The following is a 14,031-nucleotide window of genomic DNA, read 5'->3' as shown; positions in this document are numbered from 1 at the left end:
TTCCCTGGGCTCCTATGCCTGAGCACCCTTTCAGTGAAAAAAATTTCCCTCCAATCCAATCTAAGCCTTCCCTGCTGCAAGTTGAGGCCATTTCCTTTGGCCGTGTCACTTCTTACCTGGGAGACCTCGGTACTTCAACCTTACCTGCTCCTTCCCTAGGCGGTCTCTGGCTTGGCCGGAGGAGAGGAGGAACACTCCCACCACAGGAATGGCAGCTCAGGAGGTCCCACACCAAGGCCAGGGGGAGCAGCCGTCCTCGCCAGAGCTCGCACGTCCCTTCTTCTCAGAGATTGGCTCTGCTTTTCCTCCCGGGCAGGTCTCTGCTGAGTGCTTCACAATTGCCTGTTTGGAGGAGGGGGGGAAAAGAGGTTAGCCAAGTTTTTTATCCAGACTTAGCTGCTGGCTTTGCCTCCTCCTGACTTCCTTCTGCTAAGAAAACAGCTGCCTTTGGACTTCTAGGGGCAACTTGCACGTCATGCCTGAAAAGGAACTACAGAAAAGCGCCTCATTTATAAAGCCTCAGCCAAGAAGACAGATGCAGCTGCAGCTTCGCCATGCCCACTGCCTGCAGAGCCGGCAGGCACCAGGCCAGCTCTGCTCCTCCTTCAAGTTGTTCCCAAAGCTGCTGGAAGAACTGAAGGCTCCTTTGGCCTTCCATTGCTCGGCTTGTCCCGAGAAAGAGCTTTGAGTGTTGTTACCCCTCCAGAAAGGAAGGGCCTTTCTGTCTCACACGCTCGGTGACACAAGGCTACGCAGCCTCTGCTCCAGGTGGGAAGGGCTTCCTTCCTCCTCTGGCACCTGGCTGGCACAGGGCACAGGTTGCTCAGAGGTCCTGGGGCTGCCCCATCGCTGCAAGTGCTCAAGGCCCCTCGGTGCTCTGCGATGAGGCTCTGAGCAAGCTGCTCGATGGAAGCACGTCCCTGCCCACGGCGGCAGCAGCCTTGGAATGAGGTGATCTTTAGAGCCCCTTGCAACCTGAATTCTTCCATGATTCTGGGAACTGAAAAAACTGCAGAAAGAAATCTGTAAAGGTCACTAAATGCATAAAAGCACATCCCCAAGGATCCAATCCTCAGCAGCCCATGCAAGGCAAGGTCAGAGCTCTCTGCCCACCGAGGACACGGCAAGCAGCACGGACCTTTCTCCCACTCTCCAGCACGGAGAAGTGGGAAGCCAGAGGGAGTCCGTCTGTTTACAGTGTTTACAGACACCGGAGGGCGGCGGGACGGGGCGGGGCGGGACGGGCGGTCTTACCTTGCAAAGCTGGCGGCAGAAAGGGCGGGCAGCGCCGCCGCCCCGCCGGGATTTTCCGCCCCGCCGTCGCTTCCGCCGCCTGGAGAGGCGCGTGCGCGGGCTCGGGGGGGGTGCAGCCCCGTTCCCGTTCCGACGGCGTTCGCCCGCCCCCGCTCGCTGCCCCCGGCCCGCGGAGCGCTGCGACCGCGCCTCCGCCGCCCGCCGAAAGCGGCCCCGCCGGGCCGCCCCCCCCCCCCCCCCGGCCATTCTTCTCAGCCATCGTGTCCCTTTTGCACTCCTGAACGTCTTTCACCCCTCCCGGCCATTTACCGAGCCCGCCCCGCCCGCCCCTCGCTCCCGCCCGCCCCTCGCTCCCGCCCCTCGCCCTTGCCTCGCTCGGCAGCCGCGCCCTTGCCCCGCCCCCGGCAGCCAGCGGCGAGGGGCAGGGCGCTGGCTCGGGGGGCTGCAGTACCGGGCTCTGGCCACAGGGCGGCAGACTCCCGGGTCCGCGATATCCCCGCCCTTTTGGCCGCCATTTTGAGAAGGTCAAAAAAAAAAAAAATCCCGCGACATTGGCGACGCGCCACTCCCAACATGGCGGCCGAGAGAGGACCCCCCCCCCCCCCCCCCTCGGCCGAGAGAGGCGGTTACTCACATGCCGGTCAGAAACACGCCAAAATACGCCCGCCCGCGGCGCCGCTGACCACACAGCCCGTGTCGGGCACACCTGAAACGCAAGAGAAAATCCTGCCGGGGCCGCGCCGGCGTCGGCGTTCCGTGCAGGCAGTCCGCATAGACACACCGGGGTCCTCCGGTTGCCCGCCCTTTTGGCCGCCATTTTCAGAAGGTCAAACAAACTCCCGCGACATTGGTGATGCGCCACTCCCAACATGGCGGCCGAGAGAGGACCCCCCCACCCCCCTCGGCCGAGAGAGGCGGTTACTCACATGCCGGTCAGAAACACGCCAAAATACGACCGCCCGCGGCGCCGCTGACCACACAGCCCGTGTCGGGTACACCTGAAACGCCACAAAAATCCCGCCGGGACTGCGCCGGCGTCGGTGTTCCGTGCAGGCAGTCCGCATAGACACACCGGGGCCCTCCGCTTCCCCGCCCTTTTGGCCGCCATTTTCAGAAGGTCAAACAAACTCCGCCACGCGCCACGCCCAAGAGGGCTGCCTGGCGGCGGCGCCGGGCTGCAGTACCGCGCTCTGCCCACAAGGCGGCAGCACTGCCGCCCACCCCAGCCGGGGGCGCCGCGCGCCTTGGGCCTGCGGGCGGCCAAGGCGGCAAAAAAGAACAGGGGCCATCCCCCCCAAAAACTCCTCGAAAAATAAATGCCAAAAACCTGCCTCTTACCAAACAAGAACCAAATAAGCCCCCTTTCTTTCATGCCTTCTTGAAATAAATTTGATAGTTCTAGTTTTCCTAGTTCTATTCACACGCATATTTAGACCGGACAGTGATGTGTTACGTCCTTTATACCATCTATTATGCCTATTCCTATTATCTGTATTTATTCATACTTTGTGGTTGCAGCAATGTCATTATATATTGATTGTATATTTCTAGACTTCCATTTAGATTTCTATCATACTTTTATTCTTCCAAAAAAAATCCCATCTCTAACCAAACAAATACCAAAAAACCCTTCTTTTCAACTCTATTGAAATAGTTTTATATTTAGAGCTTGCATAATTAGATTCACTTTTATAGTCACCGTTTATACTGATGCATTCCATTCATCATTACATAGCACATATCTATTATTCACATCATAGAGATAAATCATTATTTTTATCATGTACCAAATCTACTGCTACAACTTCTTTTTTCTAATAGTTTCAATTTTTATATCCATCTTGATGTATTCATGAGATCTTTTTACAAGTAGATTTCTACCTTTCTATCATTTGTATTTGTAGTTTTTATAATAAAACCTCTGCTTTTGCCAAGTAAAAAACAAAACCATCCTTTCTTTTAAACTACTTTTAATAATGTTGTTGTATTTACAGTTACCATATCTATAATGTTTTACATATTATATCATAGCGATGTACTAGATTTATAGCTGTTTCCTATAATATACCATCATAAGATCTATACGGTATCGCTTGTATTACGTGTTGTATGGATTTATGTCACTTTACATTTACAATCCTTTAATCATTTGATATATATATATATCTGCATAGATTCACAACACATTTCTAGATTTAAAATTTCCTTTGAGCTGTGTTTATATTTAGCATCTCTATTGATATATCTATCAACATACACAATGCTCTTTGAAAAATACAATATCTTATTGGAATATATCATGACTTAAGTTACCTGTTAAATTTTAAATAGAGATCGAATAGATCAAAATAAAAGTTGATTCCCATTTCTACACATCTACTCGTTTTGTTTAAAGATAGCTATCCTTAGAATTTTACATTTAAAATCCAATTCCTAAATGCAATGACAAAACAAACAGCATCGAATTCCCACCAATGTCTTCCAAAACCATCAAGATACCTCCACCAGCCAAACAACTGCCAGCGAAAAAAACACACAACACTCTTTTCACTAACAGTTCTCATCACATCAGAAAAATGGAACCAAACGAAAAGAAAACCCTGGAGAAACACACGCAGCAAATCACAAAAACCTCTAAAAAAACCCAAACCAACTCGCTCAACTCCAATCAGTGCCACTGACCCTGAACGTTATTTTAAAAACTAACCGAAGTTCTACATCTACACTAACTCAAAGAATAAGCAATACTCTGTCAAAAGAACTTTAGAAACTTTAGAAAGCGAACTAATGAACGAAATAGAAAAAAAAACAAAAAATCTCAACCACTACAAAATAAGAAAATAACTACCCAAAAAAAAAAAAAAAAAAAAAAAAACCCTACTTAAAAAGACCCACCATATAAATACCCACGTTCCCAAAAATAAAACTGATCAATAACCACCAAATACGTCAAAGGACAACAAGAAACGAAAAGAAAAAAAAGAAAAAAAGAAAAAAAAAAAACCAAAAGAAAATACATTTGTAAAACAAAAGTCCCCCAAACCAAAGCAACTTTAATTTACCTCAAAAAAATTATTCCCAACTGAAGAATAAACGCATAGAGCCTCATTCGATCAAAATAAAAATACCACCCAGAAATAAACACAAAGCCGAAAGAGAAACGTAACCATTGACAAGATCTCCCAAATGATCCGTCACAATAAAGCGTACACTACAATCAAGCAAACCAAAGAAATAAAAGCCCTGGAAGACGAGAAACACAAACGCAATTAGAGAGATTTTAAAAACCCCGCTGCTATTAACGACACGACGCCACCTCGAACCCACCGAAACAAACGCTACACGCCCACGCTAATAAAAGCCACGGCGACAGAGTTAAAATCCGAGCCGCTGCTTCACGCAACGACCCGTAGAAACCATTGCACGCCTTTAAAAGCAGAATAGCCCGGCAAAAAAAAATATCCGACTACAGAACTCGATTCAAACCAAACCTTTATCGTCACCACCCGAACCGAGAACCGTACCGGTCAGGAAGAACGCCATAGCCCTTAGCGCACACCCACTGCGACCAGAACAAACCCGTGCGATGCATCCCTACAAAGCCACCTCCGAACCGCGACACCCCAGAACTTGCGGCAGCCCAACCCCGCGCTGCCGGCCCCGGACGGAGCGCGGCTCCCGGCGGCAAAGCGGCTCCTCCGGCGGCTGCTCCGGCGCGCAGGGGCGGCGCCGCCCCGGAGACCCCCCCGCCCCCGCCCGCTCCCCCTGCCCGGGGGGCCCCGGCGGCGCCCGAGCCCCGCGCCCGGAGCGGACAGAGCGGCCGGCACCGGCCGGGCCGGCGCAGCAGCGCCCGCGCCGCCTCTGCCGCCCTTGGCCGGCCCGGCGCCAGCTGCCCTCGGCTCCGCACGGCGGCTCGCACCGGCAAAGCGGCTCCGCCGCTGCCGCGCCAAATTCCCCCGTGCGCCTCGGCACCCGCCCGGCCCGGGCCGGCAGCGCTCCCGAGCGGCAACGCTCCGGCCCGGGCCGCGGCCACAAGAAGCGCCCTCAAATGCAGCGGCACAGCCCGACTGCAGCCCTGCAAACGCCGCCAGAGCTGCGGCTTCCCGCAACTCAACCCCGAAACTGACGCCGCGGGCGGCGCTCACCTCGCTTCAACAAGGGCAAAGAAATGGCTTCTCCCCTTCAAGTTCATCCCCTAGGAGAGCAGAAAAGAAGGGGCTTTCCTCCAATGAAATCCTTCAAGCCATGTGCAAAGGGGGATTTTGACCTCCATTCAAACCCTTGCAAAGGAGGGACACCAGCGCTGTCCCCTCCATTTAAACCTTAGGATGATGAAAATGGGCTGGCTACCTTCAAATCAAAGCCATCCGATGACAACAATACTTTGCCCATTCCCGTTCAAATGGAACGCAGGGATTCCCTGTCACCCCTGGGATACCCCTAACAGCCGGGAAAAGGCAGCTTTTCCTTCAACCGACATCCTTGGAACCGCAAGCGAAAGCGGATCCCCCCCAGTTCAAACACAGACAATATTAGGAGAGTAGCTGCTTGCCTCTCCTTCATTTCTTTTGTCTTCACAAGCTCCCTTTTTGTTCCTGGGGAACCGGGGAGGGGGGACTGCCGAGATCCAATTGAAAAGGGAAAGGACCAAAGTCCCCGCTCCAAATCCACACGCGCTCACCCGTTCGGCTGCTGCTTCCCGGCACAAAGATTCGTCCCTCGGCACCTCCTTGAAGCGATGCTCCGCGGATCCAAGCGCGTGTCCAGGTGTTCGCCCAGACGCTGCGAGAAGCTCTCGCAGTCCTTCCATGAGACAGCCCCGGGAGCCCCCCCATGAACCCCTCTACTCAGCAGCTCCATGCAAAAGGGAGCTGAGGCGAAGCCTCCCCCTAAAACAGCCTCGCACCCCCCCCCCCCCCCCGGCAGGAGCCGGCCCCTCATCATCCTCACAGCTCACACCTGGCGCTGATGCCACTCTCCAACAGCGCCTCTCCCCGTCCAGCACACAGCCCGCTTCTCACAGACACAGAGCCAACAGAAATCTGCTCCGGGTGCTGGCTGTTCTTAGTCCGTCTGCTTCCACAATTCAGACACGGACGTGCGCTGATGGCACTGAGGGAAAGCTTTCCAGTGCACAAAACTGTCATTCTGGTAGCACGCTTTGAGACGCCTGCAGAAAAAGCAGAATCAGCGCCGCCTCCTAAGAGCCCTGCTGAGGAACCCCGCCCTCCTTGGGACACCCCCAATGCAGCAGAGCTCGAAAAACGAGGGCAAAAGTCAAGCTTGGAGTGGAAAAAGACAATAGAAATACAGCAGCCTTTCAAGAAAGCCTTCACACAGTAATAGTGGGAGCCGGTCACATTTCTTCTTTCCTTGCTCTCTGGAATGACATCAATACGAAGTAAAAAACCCACACGAAACACAAGGCAGAGCTGGGATTTGACACGTCTTCCTTTTGGCTCTCGGGATGACAAGCGCCTCTTGCGGGACTGCGACACGCTTTGGGCGCTGGCAGAGAACGGAGGCAAAAGGTGCCAGAGAGCCCTTTCTATCGCCTTCAGCCCCTGCAGCTGTTCTGAGGGTTCCAGGGCACAGCTCGGTCCGTTCCTAGATCAAAACCTCACGGCAATATCTTCAGAACTACTACGCATCTCCAGTCGGAACCTTCTACATTCCTGTAAACAAATGAGTGCATAGAGAGGGCTTCTCCCCAGCTGAGTTTAGAGACCAATTCCTATTCTTTAGCGATACCTAGAAAACCGAATGCCTTGCCAGGTTTTAGCATCCTACACCCACTCACCCCTCCCTGTGCATTTGGTGGCAGCTTTGGGTCCCTCTGGGGGACGGCACCCAGCGTGACCCCCGCCCCTCGCCCGCCCCCCACCTGCTCCTGCACCGCCGTGGGGCTCCCTCTCCCGGGCACCTTGGGCTGCCCCCAACGGCATCAGAGCCCCGAGTCTTCACCCCGCCTTTCCCTGACCCCCAAAGAAGGCTCCGAACGAATCCGACTGCCCCGGACAGCAGCGCAGCGCTTCCCCCAAGCCCTTCCCACACGTGCATAGCCCCAGCAAGGGATTCTGCTGCAACAAGAAAGGGGGGGCAGCCCCCAGAAGGCTTGAGGTTCCTGCCCAGCCTCGCTGTCACGGGCCAGGGGCAGCGAGAGAGGGAGCGGCACAGACGGCGGGGACGGCCCGGCACGGAGCGGGGGCCGCTCTCAGCGCGATGCCGGCAAAGCCGCAGCTCCGGCGCTGTCGGCCGCGCCGCTTGAGCGGCACGGGGGGATCCGCCGAGAGCCTCCGGCCCCGCGCGGGGACTCCCGCAAGGGCCCAGGGGCGCCGGGCTCCGGCCCTCGGGGCTTTATTCTCCGGCAGCCCGAGCCCCGCGGCTGCGGGGCAAAGAAGGAAAGGGGGCACGGGAAGAGAGGAGCGAGAGCAGGGCACGACAAAGGGCGGCGAGGGAGCTCGGGCTGTGCAGGAAAGCGGCACGGGAAGGGAAAGCCCGGGACGAGGGTACACGGAGGCTGGGCACAGGAAGGAGACAGGGGGAACAGAAGGGAGTAGCGGGCTAGGGACAGGACAGGAAGGAGCCGGCTTTGCGGGGGGAGAGGGAATGGGGGAAAGGGAGCGAGAGAAGGCGAAGACGGGGAGAAGGAAGGAGGGCTAGAGAGAGGGACAGGCGGGGAAGCCTCCCAGAGCCCCGGCTGCACCCCGAGCCCGGCCCGGCGCCTCGCCCTGCCCGGGATGCTGCGGCGCTCGGCGGAGCTCGGCTCGCTCCGGAGACGCTCGGCTCCAGTCGGCTCTTGGCGCCTCAACTCGGCTCTTGGCGCCTGCATTCGCCTCTTCGGCCGAGCTCGCCTCGCTTCGGCCCAACTCCCAGCCGCTCTGTGCCTTCGGCGCGCCTCGGCTCCGCTCGCCTCGCCTCGGCTCCCCGACGGCGGGCGGGCAAGCGCCGCCGCCTCCCGTTCAGCTCGCCCGGCTCGGGGCTCTCCCGCTGCCGCGTCCCGCGGGCGGCCCGGCCACGGCGCGGACACGACCGGGAGCGCGGGCTCGGGCAGGAGCTCATTAGGCTGGGAGCGCACTGGCGCTAAGCAGCGCGCACGAGAGCAGCAGGCTCGCTTCGCCTGAGCTCGGCTCGCTTCGCTTCAGGCAGCCTCGGAAGCCTCGCCTCGGTTCGCTCGAGGCCGTCAGGGTCGGCCGCTCTCGCCTTGCTTCGGCCGAGCTCGTGCGATTTCCCCCGAAGGCGGCGGCGTTCGGTTGTGTTTTTAGAAATAGCCTCCTCTATCGATTGGATCTCTCTACAGTTAGATTTATATTTCTAGAATACGTCTATTAATCCAAACAAAAACCCCATCTCTAACCAAATAAATACACGAAAACACCTTCTTTTAAACGGTATCGAAATATTTTTATACTTTGTGTAATTATACTCACATTTATATTTATCGTTTCTTTTGATGCAATCTATTAATAATTATCTATAATATCTATAAAATTCTAGACATGTATTTAAAGTATTATCTATATTATGTATCGTATCTACTGCTGCAACTGATTTTTTCTTCTAGTTTTAAACTTTATCTGTATGTATTTATGATATCTTTCTAGACTTCGATTTCTACCTTCATATTCTTTGTATTTATCATTTTTATCATCAAAACCCTGCCTATTGACAAGTAAAAAAAACCGCTTTCTTTAACGATCTAAAAAATATTTTTATACTTATAATTTTCATATTTCTATTTATAATTTGCTCTCTAGTACGTGATAACATACCTGCTCCTGCACCGCAGTGGGGCTCCCTCTCCTGGGCACCTCGGGGTGCCCCCAGGGGCATCAGAGCCCCGAGTCTTCACCCCCCCCCCCCCCCTTTTCCTCTAGTTAGAAACTACACTGGAACTTTTTTCTGGAAACAAAGACATGACCTAAATCCTCTCCCCATGTCCTAGACAGATAGATGTTCAGTTCTTAGTTGACTGGGCAGCAGTTTCTTCAATAGAATGATAAACAATATGGAAAGGTTTTAGCTACAAGCAAATAGGCAAATCGGAACAAGGTCCTGGTGGCCAGCCACTGCAGTTCTTTTGAAGCAATTTTTTAAACAATCAAATACTGATACCACAAAAAATAAAGCAAAAAGCTGACTACTGGCTAAGAAAGAAGGAAAAATTAACTTTTGACGACAACAACAACATTCCAAGGACACAGGCTTTTTTCCAATCTCAGACCTTATTACTACTACCTCTCTTGGGAATTCTCATCGTGGATCCCAAAAGGAATAAATCCCTCAGCGTGTCCTAAAGCACCAAGGAGCTACCTACAAGTGAAGGTGGCTACTTTCAGTGCAGACACAGCTGATGACACAGCAGTGGCACAGTTCCGTGCTGCACAGGGATAGTACTGTCTCCTCTTCTCCAGCAGCTGACTCTCTCCTGCCATGGCTTCTGTAAATGCATCAGAGCACGACCTTAACCACAAACAGGCAAGAAAACACCATCAGAAGTCTTTCATTAAGCAGTACAAGAAGGGTTCCAAGCAGAGACCAACAGAATTTCAAGGAAGCAGTATGCAATTAAACCCCCTCAGATTTGTTCAAGTAGCCGGCAAAATGGAACCATTCAGAAATGACAAAGAAAACCCCCCCAAGTATTTATACAGGAGTCCTTAATGTCAGAAAGGGGATGACAGGTTATGTTCAGATAAGATGAATGTTTATTTGGATCTATAAATAAACTTCTCTCGTGGTCCTTTGCCAAAAAATAGAACCTACAAGTGAACACCTACACCTGCCTCAAGAGACCTAACGAGCCCCTGGCAGCCACCGGCATCAAAGCGCAGTGGATGTTTCTAATCCAGGCTAAGGAGAACAATGTCACCTTTTGTTCTCTCCAGTTTGTTTCCTCTGCAGTCCTAGTTGCTTCTTATGATTTTTACAGTCTCTGTATCTTCTCGGGCAGCGCCGAGTCTGACGACCGGGATACGAGAGTCCTTCCCTGCCCTACGGAGAGAACCAGGAAAAAAAGTTCAAAAAAGAACAGGGCAGTTTGAAGTTAATACCTCCGACGAGAAGCAGCACCCGACAAACAGAGCAACGGTGAACAAAGCGTGACACCTCCCTGGGGACAGAAGACTTACAAACTCTCCGGGATTTACAATTCCAGTAACCAAGCCCTTCAGCACAGCAGCCAAGTGTCCCATTAGGTGGTGCTGCACCAAAGCACGATCCGAGAGGTTCCAAAGAGTGAAATGCACGTTACTGTCCAAAGACGTCAAATCTTGCAAAATAACAAAACTACAATAGATCTAAACTACAGGGCAAGAGTACAAGTGTTAGCTTGAGGAGCTGGAACCATCCAGGTGAGCAACTGCTAACTGGATCCTCAACAGACTTTGAGGAACCCTTCAGGATACAGAAGGGTTTTCCCCAGAAATTGCACAGGCCGAGTTTTGATAGAAGTGCACTTGCCAGATGCTCAGAAACGTCACCCATCCTCCTCCGGGTGTCCTGAGAGAGCTGCAAATGGCTCTCACCTGGTTTGAGCTGGTTCTGTAAGGGCTCAGGGTGAATTTCACCAGATGCAACCAAACTGGGCAACACCCAGTGGGACAGAAGGAACCCAAAGCTTGTTTTACCCAAAGCTTGGGTAAGCAGAGCTCCAGCAAATACTGAGGAAACGGACAGAACGGGGTAACAAATAATAAACATAACTTTTTTTTTTTTTACTTGCCTTTTTTTTTTTTTTTTTTTCAGATGAGCAAAACAATTAAGGAGAAGGTGAAAACCTCACCATGACTGAACATTTCATCACCTGTAAGCTGACCATCCTTAGCATAGAGGACTCCAAATTTAAAATTCACCGATCCCAGGAAAATAAAACCAAATATTATTTGGTGAACGGTCAAACAGAAGACATAAAAATTTGTTTCCTCTAATCTTTGCATACATCCTACACGTTAGAACATACATTTTATACCATCTCCTACTACACAATAATTTACCTTTAAACTTTGATAGTATAGCATAAAATCATTAACTTAGACGGGTGATCAATTATTATTAAGTTGGTGCTTCAAGTTATTTTTGCTGTCAGGTTCCAAAAAACATGACTTCTTTTTACTGTAACGAGCAATTGATTTAGAAGTCATCAAAAGCCCATCCAAATACAAAGCCGTATTCACCGGACGGGTCTGTGAGCAAGAAGTAGTTAGGCTTGCACTCACCTCTTGCCCTTCAAGAACCAATAAATCCTGTCAACAAAAACAGCATCTTTAGCCCCCTCCTATTAAAGATTCTACAAGGATGATGCTTTTATTGGTGTTTAGAAGTTTGGATTTGAAATGGCCAGTTCAATGGATAAAGAGACAGTTTAAGTAGTATTAGATTATTATTCTTATTAGCTACTGGAAGAAACAAACCAGTAGGATCTATACTTAATTACTTCTATTTCCAGGAAATCATAAAGAAAAAGAACCAAACCAAAAAAAGTCACTTCCTACCTTTTGTATCTCAGGATGAAAAATGTCTCTTGGGCTCTTCTCCAGTTTCTCCAGACTCCTGGCACTGAAATGCAAATGAACGAGTGCTTTATCGGAGGGCAAGTGCACATTCCAACCCCGAACCACCAACCGATGGCAGTTACAGCGCTTACAAAATGAATCCTTCCCAGAGCCTCTGGGAAATGGAACGGTTTGTGCAACTGCCATTTCTCCCCCAAAATACTAACTCCCAACACTTCCTAAACTTAGTTTGCATTTTAAAAACAGAAATTAGGGAGACTCGGGGTGGAGATCAGGTTGAAATTGATTTCCTTCTAAAGCACAGGGGCTCTGTTCCATCACCCTTCACTTTGGCTCCACACGGAATCACGGGGAGCATTTTAGGAGGGCTCAAGAACCAATTCTATTTCTCTCTTTTTTCTAGTTCTCTCTCTTCCTAAATAATTCAAGGCAAGTCAAATGAAAAAGGACAAGTTCAGCAGCAAATTCACACTTTTTCCCTTTGTCTGCTCAAGAACAGGCTTTAAAACCACTTCTTGCTGCCTTCAACGGTTAAGACTTGCAAAACGGTTTCGCAAGTTTGATAGGTTTATCATAAAAACCACAGAACGCAAGCTCTGAATTACAGGAAAAGGTACACAGGCAAATATCTCAGCTGATGGTGGCTTATTTGTAAACACAGACCTTAACGGAGATTGCACGGAGAATGTTTCAGTGGGACTCTAAGGGAAAAATATTTCCTGAGTACCCTGTAAACAAGAAAAGCTAGGATATATTACAGGACATACCCACGTGTTCTGCATATTCAAATAGGATTATCAATAAAAACATTTAAGAAGGAAGAAAACCAAGGTAATTTTACTCAGCTATATTTACTGCCGATTTAGAGGGAAAAAAAAAAAAAAGTGAACCAGAAACGCCTACAGTAGAACTTTAAAACAATTGCTTGGATAAAAGCAGCTCATGGAACATGAAGTAGAAAAAAAGCGAAACCAGTATCAGACCTGCCTATTTTCTTACCATTGCACAAGAAAATCCGACAAGCGGTAGAAAGTCACTGCCTAAAACCGATCCTAGGACGTAACCGAGAACAATGGAGGCATTTGCTAATCTAAACGAAAACCTTTTCCGGACCCTAGTGTCAAATCACACGTTTTGTCTCTCAGCAGCTCGAGGCTGGAGAGCATTTCCCCTGGGGGTCGGGAGGGCAGGGGCACAAGGGGCTGAGTTTGCCGATCGCACCTGTGCCATCAGAAGGATCCTGCCCGGCGCTCCTTGCGCTCGCCATTCTCCGGGCCATCGCTGTGTTTTACTGCTCAGCGATGCCGCTCCATCTGTTTGCGTGGAAGGAAGAGCCACGAGCACTGAGGCACTCAGCAGCCGTGTCATGCCAGCGATGTCGAGCGCTCTCTGCTCGCAAGGCTGAGCCCGCCGCGGAGCCGCCTCCGCAGCCGCTCGTCCGCCCCCGCCCGCAGCAGCGGCAGCGGCCCGAGGGAGACGGCTGCAGCTCGGCGGCTCCCGCGCCTCCGCCAGCCCGAGGGCAGCCGCCGCACAGTGACCGCGGCAGCGCCCGGCGCCGCTCGCCCGGGGCGGCTCCTGCAGCTCCCGGCCCGCGGCAGCAAAGCACCGCCTGGCGCTCCGCCATCGGCGGGCGGCAGCGCGCCCCGCCCGAGCTCAGCCCCCGCCACCGGGACCGCTGAGCGAGGCCGAGGCACCGGGCGGACGCCCCTTCCGCGCCGCTCGGCTCCGTGCGGGCGGCAGGACGGAGGCTTCGCCCCTCCAGCGTCGCTGCCGCGGCTCCGTCCCGCGTGGGACAGGCGCCGGGAGCTCCCCGCGCCCAGCCCGCTCCCCCGGCGCGCGGCCGCCTCGGCCCGCCAGCCATTCATATGGCGCGTCGGCCGTTGCGTCAGACGCCGCGCTTTACGGCCGCAGGGCCTGCCGGGAGTTGGAGTCTCGGACTGACAGCCACCGCTCCGTTCTCCGCCACCGGGAGCTGCGCTCCCGCCAGGGGATCAAACGGCTCCTTCGCTCCTGGGCGCGGAAGCACCTTAGGCAGCACCGCCCCTCCCGAATGTCCTTTCTTTTCCACTCCAACTCTTTTTTCTTTTTTTCACTCTGTTTTTCACCCCCTTTTCCACTTTCGCTCTTTCTTTTTCACTCTCACCCTTTTCCTTTTTCATTTTTTTTCCTCCTTTCTCTTCCTCCTTTTTTTTTTTCTTCCTTTCCTTTTTCCTTTTCTTTCTTTCGCTCTTTCTTTCTTTCTGTCTGTCTTTCTCTATTTCTT

The 14,031-nt window shown here is 52.1% G+C and overlaps 1 long non-coding RNA gene across 1 annotated transcript; it reads right to left on the bottom strand.

The window, feature by feature from the left end:
• Positions 1 to 8,633: 8,633 nt before the first annotated feature.
• LOC143693659 (uncharacterized) lies at positions 8,634 to 13,635 on the bottom strand. The gene is made up of 4 exons (XR_013181599.1): positions 12,990 to 13,635; positions 12,432 to 12,496; positions 11,748 to 11,811; positions 8,634 to 10,248 (listed from the first exon to the last, which is right to left on the bottom strand). It is a non-coding gene; the product is annotated as an uncharacterized LOC143693659 (long non-coding RNA).
• Between the last annotated feature and the right edge of the window lie 396 nt (positions 13,636 to 14,031).

The sequence above is a fragment of the Agelaius phoeniceus genome, chromosome 3 (assembly GCF_051311805.1).
Source record: "Agelaius phoeniceus isolate bAgePho1 chromosome 3, bAgePho1.hap1, whole genome shotgun sequence".
Lineage (NCBI taxonomy): Eukaryota > Metazoa > Chordata > Aves > Passeriformes > Icteridae > Agelaius > Agelaius phoeniceus.
Note: the sequence above shows the minus strand (reverse complement) of the source record. Positions and strands in the feature narration are given on the sequence as shown.